The following is a 10259-nucleotide window of genomic DNA, read 5'->3' on the forward strand; positions in this document are numbered from 1 at the left end:
GTAATTAGCATATCAGTGACGTCACCATGTCGTATTGGTATTCTGACTACATTGCCATTTAAAATTCTTTTACTCTTAAAGGGCACACGAAATGCATACACATCTCAAGCTACGGCTCATTCAAAAGTCACTAGTTTTGTCGCTAGCCGTTTTTTTTTCGTAAAGGGGTCTGAAAAGTCGCTAAATCTAGCGACAAAGTCACCAAGTTGGCAATAGGGTTGGGCGATGTCCCCTAAATTGGCAGTTGATGATGGTTACGTTAAACCATCGCGATGGACGATTTCGTAATTTTTTGTTATTATTCGCTATTATATAATTATTATTCGTTATTATATAATTATTATTTGTTATTTTACTTTATTACTTCCACTTAAGAAGAGTTGTGCACTTTTTATTTGAATATATATTTTTACATAAATACTATTTTATACTTAAAAGCTATAGCCTAATTTTGTTATTTTACTAACCCAACTAATGATTCTTTCCTATAGGTTGCACATAAGGGGAAAAAGTAGCTTTTTTAAGAGTTTTTAAGCACTTTTTATCTCTTTACATATTTTTTTCTATTTAAAAGCTATAATTTTGTTATTTTACTAACCCAATGACTTTCGGTCCGCCCTTTCCAATAGGTTACCCATCACACACAAGCAACACTGACGACAGTGGAACAGCTAGATAATCAGTCCTGTGGGTTAATGCTCGCTACGTTAGAATTAATTTGGCAAATGCGTTTTCATCTCCCATTATTTTCCGCATAAATCAAAAACCACCTTAAGCAAGCGTAATTTTTTGCAAATAAAGGGATTTTATTTACTTATTACTTATTTACTTTATTTACTTATTATTTTTTTACTACATTTAAAATCCTTTTAAGTTTTAAAGTAAATGCCATTTCACATTTTGTAGTACTATGGAATGTATACCTATTGTAAAACAAGCAAAAAGAGATTTAAGCGTATATTGAAATCTGGAACAGTTATCAAATAAATAGTTTGTTGTGCACAATTCTTATTATTTAATTTATTTTTTAATAAAGGAGAGTTTAAGTGGTTTTACAAGATAAAGACATTTATAAAAGAATGACGACTATTACTGATCGAGCAACCCTGAGAAAACAATTATGGAATGACGTGATGAGCTGGGCACAGAAAACATTTAGGAATTAATCACAAATGATTTATATGTTAAATTGGACCCCTTTTGTCACCCCTGGCATGTCCCGCTATAACTGGATGCTCGCTAACTAGATTTGGTTGTAAATGTTTTCTAGCTTTCCTGGACAAAATGCATTGGACATATCCAAAGCTCCCCCTTCTATAGCCATCATTGCAGTGTCAACAAAAGGCAGACGGGACCTCGCCTCTGGTGACAGCAGACAGAGAAAGGAACATAGCATCCAACAGACGACATCCTGTCCTTGCTCAATGAGCCTGTGTCATTTATAACAAATTGGAGCCTTTAGCCAGACTACCTGCGTGGGTTCTGAATGCAGTCCCTGACTGACTTAGCTGCCTTGCCGCCTTTCTCTTTTTGTGCTTTTTCGGTCCAGCTTTCCCCTTTCACTATCTCTCAGTGTCTCTCCATCTCAAGTGGGCTGGAAGTATCCTGGGAACCTAGCTAACAGTCCAGAGCTCTTAGGACGGTTTGCGAATCAGCTCTTATTAGTCCCTTCTGACATCATGACCAGCAGCGACGTGTCAGAGCAGCTACAGCTAACAATGTCAGGCTTTTCAGCAAGGAAAGGAAAAAGGGGTGTCAGGCAGAGGAAGGCAGCAATTTGTTCGAGTAAAGAGCGTTAAATGACCCTCTCACATACAAAATTTTGACTGTGCCAAATATTCTGAGGCATTTCACAGCCCAAACTGGAAAAGAACCGCCCACTGAGACAAAAAGTGTTGAAGCGACAGGCATAAAATTGCAATTGTTTATATGCATGTATGGGTTTTAGGTAACACTCTTCTCTTTTTAGCCAACGCTCTTCACAAATGATTTTTCAGAAAACACGTAATAAAAAAGCTTGCGACCTAAAAATCATTGAAGCGCCTTGAAATGTGCAGATTTGTTTAAAGTGTTGACGTAATTTTAGTCACGTTGACGTAATTTCCACTGAAACTGAAATTAGGCAGGACATACTGAATGGCAAATGCCATTTAGAATGATGTCATTGAACTTATTGATCTGTATTGGCAAAAGTGAGAGACTGTTAGACCTGTTTATATCTTCAATATGTTAATGTTGACAGTCTTTTTAAGCACACTAGGTTACAGAGTTTCTTAAAGCTGACATATTCATACTTCAACCCAAAAAACTTCTATTTCTTTATATGGGGGATTTAAAGGGACATTCCACTTTTTTGAAAATATGCTCATTTTTCAGCTCCCCTGGAGTTGGGCATTTGATTCTTGCAGTTTTGGAGTCCATTCGGCTGGTCTCCGGGTCTGGCGCTGGCACTTTTAGCATAGCTTACAATCCATTGAATCTGATTGGACCATTAGCATTGCGCAAAAAATAACCAAAGAGTTTCGATATTTGTCCTGTTTGGAACTTGACACTTCTGTAGTTACATTGTGTCCTTAGACCGATGGAAAGTTAAAATGTGCATTTTTCTAGGCAGATATGGCTAGGAACTATACTCTCAAACTAGCGTAATAATCAAGGACTTTGCTGCTGTAACATGGTGGCAGCAGGCGTAGTGATATGACGCAGTGCCCAAAAATAGTCCCTGCTATTAAAAGTAACCAAGGGGACTATTTCGGGCAGCAAAAATATCAAAACTCTTTGGTTATTTTTTAGCGCAATGCTAATGGTCTAATCAGATTCAATGGATTATGCTAAGCTATGTCAAAAGTGCTAGCGCCAGATCCGGAGATCAGTTGAATGGATTCCAAAACGGTAAGAATCAAATATTTAACTCTAGGGGAGCTGGAAAGTAGCCCTAAACGGACAAACTGCTCTATAGAGCGCATTTTGTCATGTTTCAGACGATGACGTGTTCATCCTGTTGCGGCTACTGTAGCTACACTATGTATTTCGAAAGGGAGGGGTGAGCTGTGGACTGAGCTGTTAGTTGAAATTCACAATCTTACAACTAGCTAAAAGTCCCACATCGCACCTTTAAAGCTATAATCCGTAACTTTTGCCTCTATCCCTATCTCTGTTTGAAACATACAATTTCATGTAACTTTGCATACAGTATCTTAAGTCAAATGACGTCAAACTGACAATTCCTGTAAAATTGTATCCGGCAGCTCAAATTATAAATTATTATTATATTCTCATTATTGCGATTGGGGTAAAATAAAGAGACATTATTTTTTGCATTGCTCAGTAATTGATTTAGATTTTTTTTTACCCAAAAAGTTACAGATAGCAGCTTTAAAACATAGTACATTAAAAATGATGTGCAAAAGACAACCGTGATTTTTAGCGTTGTGTGCAATGCACATCAGCATTCATACAGAACGGAGTGTGGGCTTTCGGTGGGCTTTCCAACTAAGACGCAATGAGTTTACCATCTGATTGCATTACACCCAAAGCTTACATCTTTAAATAGTATGTCTACAAGCCAAGTTGTAATTCAGGGTAGGGCAGGCCTTAACCTCTGAGAAAATGTGCACACAATGTGGCTTCAGGTTCCAACAATCCGCCGCATCCTTGAGCACGCAGCTGCCATAAATTATAATGGTGCATAACACAGTAGTAGGCTGGACACCACCACCATACATAATTTTCTCTTACACACACATCACATTCCCATAGATCACACTTCCATTTTCCCACAATTTCTTGAGGTGCCTGATACAGGGAATGCTTGGTTTTGGCCGTCTACAATCCCACATCTCGTGTTAAGCAGCCAGGGGCCCGGAGCCAAGCCAGGCAGCTTGCTTGCCTCACTTTCGCTCATCTCCTCCTCTCAGTTATTTATTAAATCTGGGGCTTCAGAAGCAGCAGTCTGGCTGCACCCAGCATCCGCCCTCACTCCCATGAGATGCTGCTATAGCGCGGGGCAGAGTTTATTCTAATATGACTCACTGCCTAATAAACCACAACGCCTTTCACAATGATGTCATGTCATTACAAAAGACCTACAGTTATTCTGTCAATGCACACAATTCATTGCTATGATGCATCAGTGATTGTTGATGCAAAAATGCCCTAGATCGGATAAGAATATGAAACAAGTGCGCATTGATAATGAAGAGTAAAACAAGTGAAAGCAGTGGGACAGGATCACGACCTGGAAATGACATCAACATTGTGCCTACAAATATTATTTATTGTATAACACACATGTAACTACTGTATGAGAAAGAAAATTCCAACCAAATCAAAATTGTTATTTTTTGTTGCAACTTGCAATCTTAAAGGGACATTTCACAAAACTTTTTTAAGATTTCAAATAAAACTTTGGTGTCCCCAGAGTACGTAAGTGAAGTTTTAGTTCAAAATACCATATAGATAATTTATTATAGCATGTTAAAATTGGTACTTTCTAGGTGTGAGCAAAAATGTGCCGTTATGGGGGTGTCCTTTTAAATGCAAATGAGCTGATTTCTGCACTAAATTGCATTGTTGTGGTTGGATAGGGCAGATAAAGGTGCTGTATTATTACCTTCTGACATCACAGGGGAGCCAAATTTCAATTACCTATTTTTTTCGCATGCTTGCAGAGAATGGTTTACCAAAACTAAGTTACTGGGTTGATCTTTTTCACATTTTCTAGGTTAATAGAAGCACTGGGGACCCAATTATACACTCTAAAAAAACAAACGGTGCTATATAGCACCAAAACAATTGCTTTGGATCGTAACGATAGAAGAACCATTTTAGTGCCATATAGCACCGGTGAAGAACCAGTGAAGCACCAGTGAAGCACCAGTGAAGCACCAGTGTAGAACCATATAGGGGCCATATAGCACCACATATGGTTCTACATAGCACTATATGGTTCTACACTGGTGCTTCACTGGTGCTTCACTGGTGCTTCACTGGTTCTTCACCGGTGCTATATGGCACTAAAAATGGTTCTTCTATCGTTACGATCCAAAGCAACTGTTTTGGTGCTATATAGCACCGTTTGTTTTTTAGAGTGTAGCACTTAAACTTGGAAAAAGTCAGATTTTCATGATAAAATTCTATAGCAATTTATTAAGCTTCTTAAAGTATCACCATGAGATGCTTTTTAAAAGGTACAGAAGAAGTTCCCATCTATTCTGGGCTCTTAAAGAGATCATCCAAAATGAAAATTACCCCATGTTTTACTCAACGCTCAAACTTTTCTCGATGTATCTTTTTCAGACGATTACAATTAGAGTTATATTAGAAAATATCCTATCTGTTTCAAGCTTTATAATGGTAGTAATTGGTGCTTCTGATTGTGACAAATACAAAATTTGATTTCTTTATCCTGACTGGTGTTTTGTTTTGTGTTTTGCGTTCATAACAATGTCTCATATGCTACGTCTTATGTCATACGTTAAAAACGTACTCTCTCATGTATGTGCGTCGGTCACCAGAAGCTAGTTATTAACAGTGTTGGGGCTAGTTACTCAAAAAAGTAATATATTACTTATTACATATTACTCTCAAAAATAGTAATGCCTTACTTTACTTTATTACTCCCTGGAGCAAGTAACTAGTTATATTACTAGTTATATTACTAGTTACATTTTTTTTTCTGGACAAGAATGTTTATTTGGGCAAGCCACGGCCAAGAAAACATCCAAACACAAAACTCCCAAATCAATAAAAAGTTACAATTTTATTAGATTAAATTTGACAACAATTTACTCATTCAAAATACAGGGATGACAACAGGTTGCAATTCATTTTAGATGGACACCTTTAAATGGACAGCTGATGAAAGAATGACGGTTCACAATAAATTATTTCCTGATTAAGACTTCCAAGAGTTCTGTATTCTTAGCAGGGGGATACCATGATGTTAGTGCACATTATTTACCCACCCACTATACACAGCAATGCACAGCAAATTCGTCCAACACCCAAACATATAAATATATCAATTTAACACCGCAAAGTAATAAATACACAATCAATTCAATAAATATCATTAATATCACTCAAGCTAAAGACACAGCCTTCGTCAATTACGGTAAAATTGTTAAACAAAATTGATGGGATAAACAACCTGCACGCAACCCCTGTTTACATACAAACAAACAATGAAATGAGCGCCGGAGGACCGTGGCATAACCTTACATTCATCAAGGTCTCCACGGCAAGAAAACCCACCGTTAATACACCACATTTTAATACAACATAAAAATTACTGCTGGCTTCCTTACCCGCTACCGGACGTGGGGCACAGCATTCGGAGAAACATTAAAGAGTGTGCACTTCACCGTCAAGTTATTTTCCTTCCGTTGAACATAATAAAATAATGACTGAATCTCCACGCGTCGAAAGTAGCTTTCTGTTGCTGTGAACCTTCCTCTGAAAAAAAGCTTGCCTTTGTTGACGCTTCCATTTTCCCGATCTGTCTTTGAGTGTGCCGCTCTGCTGCTGGCTGCCGGGTGTCGACCAATCGGTGATGGTAAATGATACCTCGTGCCAAACTTAGACCAATCACTGTTCCATTCACGCCCTCCTCCACTTCCCTTTTGTTCTCTGTGTTGTGTGCCTTGTGTGATGAAGGTGCTACTGGCGAATGTAACGCAAGTAACTAGCTCGGGAAAACTGTAATAATATTACCATTTTCAGACGGGTAATGCGTTACACTACTAGTTACTGAAAAAAGTAATATTATTACAGTAACGCGTTACTTTGTAACGCGTTACACCCAACACTGGTTATTAATACTTACTTAATAGTTAACTATAACTATTAATTAGAAATAAAAAAAAATCTTTATTTAGTTTAAAAATATATCATTTTTTGTACAAAACCGCATCGATTGCCATCAGAAGGCCTTTATTAACCCCCTAAGGCCATGTGGATTACTACTTTGAAGGATGGATAAGCTCGTATTTTATCAGCTTAAAATATCGGCACGTTTTATTTTGTGCCAACATACTCGTGTAACTACTCATGTAACAGTCTTTAAATAGGGAAAACATGGAAGTGTTTGGTGGCTTCTAAATTTATCCCTCTTTGGATCCTAAGGAATGAATGGGGCTAGGCTAAATGCTAACACATTCACGACGCGCTGTAAAAAGATTAAGTGCACGCATTGAAAAAAGCTAAGTATGTATTCATTCGTCTAACTTGAGGTAAGAATATAGTAAAATATTCAAAAATGGTGATGTTTTCCTTTAAGTTACCTAAAATTATGAGAAACATTTTAGTATAGTGACTTTAAACCTTTGAGCGGTAGTGTATGTATTCTGCTTCAGCAATGTAAAGCTTATGGTTACCATGCAAATAAAGCTCAAATCTGTAATGTTTCCATATTATAAATGTGCTGTCTTGGATGAAAGACCTGTACATATGGAAAGCTTATGAGAAGGGATGGCTCTATGAACATAAATGACAGCATGGAATCCCAGATCTTCTCAGACCTCTCAACAGCGCCAACAGGTTGTACTGATCACACTCTGCAGCGAGATCCCTCACATCTCTGGCTCTCCCGCTTCACCATCTGCTTTAGTTTAGTGAATTCGTGTCCTTACCCTTTTCACTCTGGCCCTCTGGACACGGGCCTGGGTTCGATCACAGACCATGAACATAGCTCATCTCCATTTGCTCATCTGGACGAGCAGGAATAGACAGCAGACGTCTACTGGCAGATGAGCGTGTTTGAATTTCAAGATGTTTTAGGAGCGTATGAATTCTGTCTTGTTGAGAGTGATCTTTGGATACACAGTATCCAATAACAATATATATACAAAGAGTATATATGTGACCCTGTCTTTGAGATCCAAGATAAAGTCTCATAATCTAATTATGAGATTAGCAGCAAAATTAGATTTCAATCTTTGATTTCACATTGATTTCAATCTGTGATATGACCTTACTCAGTCACACATATAATCATTTTTTCTTTATATAAACGGATAATAGGAGTAAAGGGTGTTATGATAGACTTAAAAGCTAATTTCTATAGAATGTGAGTGCTTATCTTGAGCAGATGGAGGTTCGAGAGACCTGAATCGACTGCAGAAAAGCTTTACACAAACAGCATTGTGTAGAGCTTCTTTTCCTAACCCTCACTTGCTTCAGAAGGCAGTCGGTGGGCATCCAGCCAAATTAGGCATGAACAGCGGGGAGCACGTTCTCTCTCCTTTCACCTCTCCAACTTCTCATCTTGACCACTAGCATCCAAAGAGCTTTTGTCACTGGTCAGCAACATGAACAATACTCAGCTAGGGACCCAGAGCCACAGTCCACAGGGGGCCGATCCCAAAGATAGACCCCAGGCCTGAAGGCTCTCAGTGGGTTGTTGACACTAGGTCAGTCCCTACCCTGGAGCTCAGTGGGTCAGCACCGGTCTGGTCATAGAGGGGGGGAGGGAAATCGGTACACAGACGTCTGAGTTCTGACCACCCAAGGAAGTACAGGCCTGTGGATTTCAAGCTTATTTTAATGCTGAGACTTATTAAGCGATCCTACGTAAATTCTGGGAAGAGAAAAGTTGTGTTCATATAGACTGCAGAAGTAGCTCTAAATGCATTGGAATCTATCTAAAACTTGGAAATAAACATAGTTTTGTGATATTAAATAAAGGAAAACAATCAAATATTATTACTTAAAATGAATAGAAGTATTTAGCATACTGTACTTTTTCTTTGTCATGAATGGGGCTAGGCTAAATGCTAACACAAATGCTAAATGCGCTGTACAAAGATTAAGTGCATGCATTGAGAAAGGTATGTAACAACTCATCTAAGTTGAGGTAAGAACAAAGTAAAATATTAAAAACGGTGGTGTCTGCCCCAGGCATACATGTAAATGTAAACTAAACTTTTAGGGTTACTTAAGTATAAAATGTGTCAGATTAGTTTCCCAATTATTGTAAGCATTGATGTAAGGACTAAGCAAACCAAGCAGTAGAACATTCACTTGTGATTCAAGGTGAATCTCTAACACTACATTTTATTATTTTAAAAAGTTAAAAGATTTTTTTTCCTATCAAAAGATGAATTTGAGCCTTGCTATATAACACCTCCATTCACATCATCAGTCAAACATGTGTCTTTCCCAGACGTGTGACATCCTTCCTGTTTATCCGAGCTGGGTTTTCTCAGGACGGGGCTGATAAGTTCACTGACATGCGAAAACTGAACCTCTCTATAGTAAGGTTTAGTGCTCCAGACAAAACGGCCACATGATAAGAGTGTAGAAAGCAGCCAATTGCCTTTAGCCCCTCATCAATCCAGTCTCAATCTTTGCAAGTTGACAGCGTTTGACTGTTTCCAAACCTTTGAGGAAGCCCTGCTGGAGATAGGCCTTATCAGAACCAAGCCAAGCTGCCATTCTGCATCCATCCATCTGTCAGCTGCTCGGCGGCCTGGAATCAAACCTCAACACTTGTGATCTGGTTTACTGGTCAGGCTGGAAACAAAAACAAATGAAATCTACATTTATAACCATAAAGTGCATTCAGGGATATCGGTTTTGTCAGTCCGTGGGTTCCCTGGAATCAAATCCAAGTGTTTGCCATCACTAGTGCCCGGTGAATTACAGGAAGTCATATAAAAGCTATTTAGTAATGCTTTTGAAGTTGCTTATCTGTCTGTATCTCATAGATTGGAGTTAAGATGATTTCCTAAGTACTGGTTTCGTGCCCTAGGAGGTCTAGAAAGGTTTAAATCTCCTGAGGGGTCTCCTGAGCATTTTACTTTGTTGTTGTTGTTTTTCCTTCAATAAATGGAAAGGTGGCCTCATATATCTATATGACTTCAACTACCTGGTTCTCTCCCACCCTCCCAGCTTACAATAAAACAACTGGCCAATTAACACAGAATGGAGACATAGTTGGATCCTGATCTGTCCCAGATTAATGACTGGCCACCAGTTTCATTCCCAGCGGTCATTCATCAGGCTGCACAAGTAGGTCACTTCAGCATCAAGCATATAGTCAAGTCCACAGAGGCTCACCAAAGACTCCAATTTGATTTAATTGCTCATTTCGGGCCGTGACCTGAAAAAACCCTATTGGCAAGATTTCTGCGATTCGCTTTGCTCAGCCTTTGCTAAAGACCACTGTGTTATGAATGGTTCCAAAATGCTTTTCTGTACAGTTAAAGCATTTATTCTCATAGGTGACGTGTGCAATTTTTTTCAAACGTTATGATAGT

General features: G+C 38.5%; 1 long non-coding RNA gene across 1 annotated transcript in view; it reads left to right on the top strand.

Moving 5' to 3' along the window:
• Window positions 1-752, top strand: part of LOC129450734 (uncharacterized) — a 29103-nt gene extending 28351 nt beyond the window's left edge. The window contains exon 5 of the long non-coding RNA XR_008646414.2: window positions 630-752. This is a non-coding gene — a long non-coding RNA (uncharacterized lncRNA). The remainder of the gene's footprint in view (window positions 1-629) is intronic.
• The last annotated feature ends 9507 nt before the right edge of the window (window positions 753-10259 follow it).

The sequence above is a fragment of the Misgurnus anguillicaudatus genome, chromosome 8 (assembly GCF_027580225.2).
Source record: "Misgurnus anguillicaudatus chromosome 8, ASM2758022v2, whole genome shotgun sequence".
Lineage (NCBI taxonomy): Eukaryota > Metazoa > Chordata > Actinopteri > Cypriniformes > Cobitidae > Misgurnus > Misgurnus anguillicaudatus.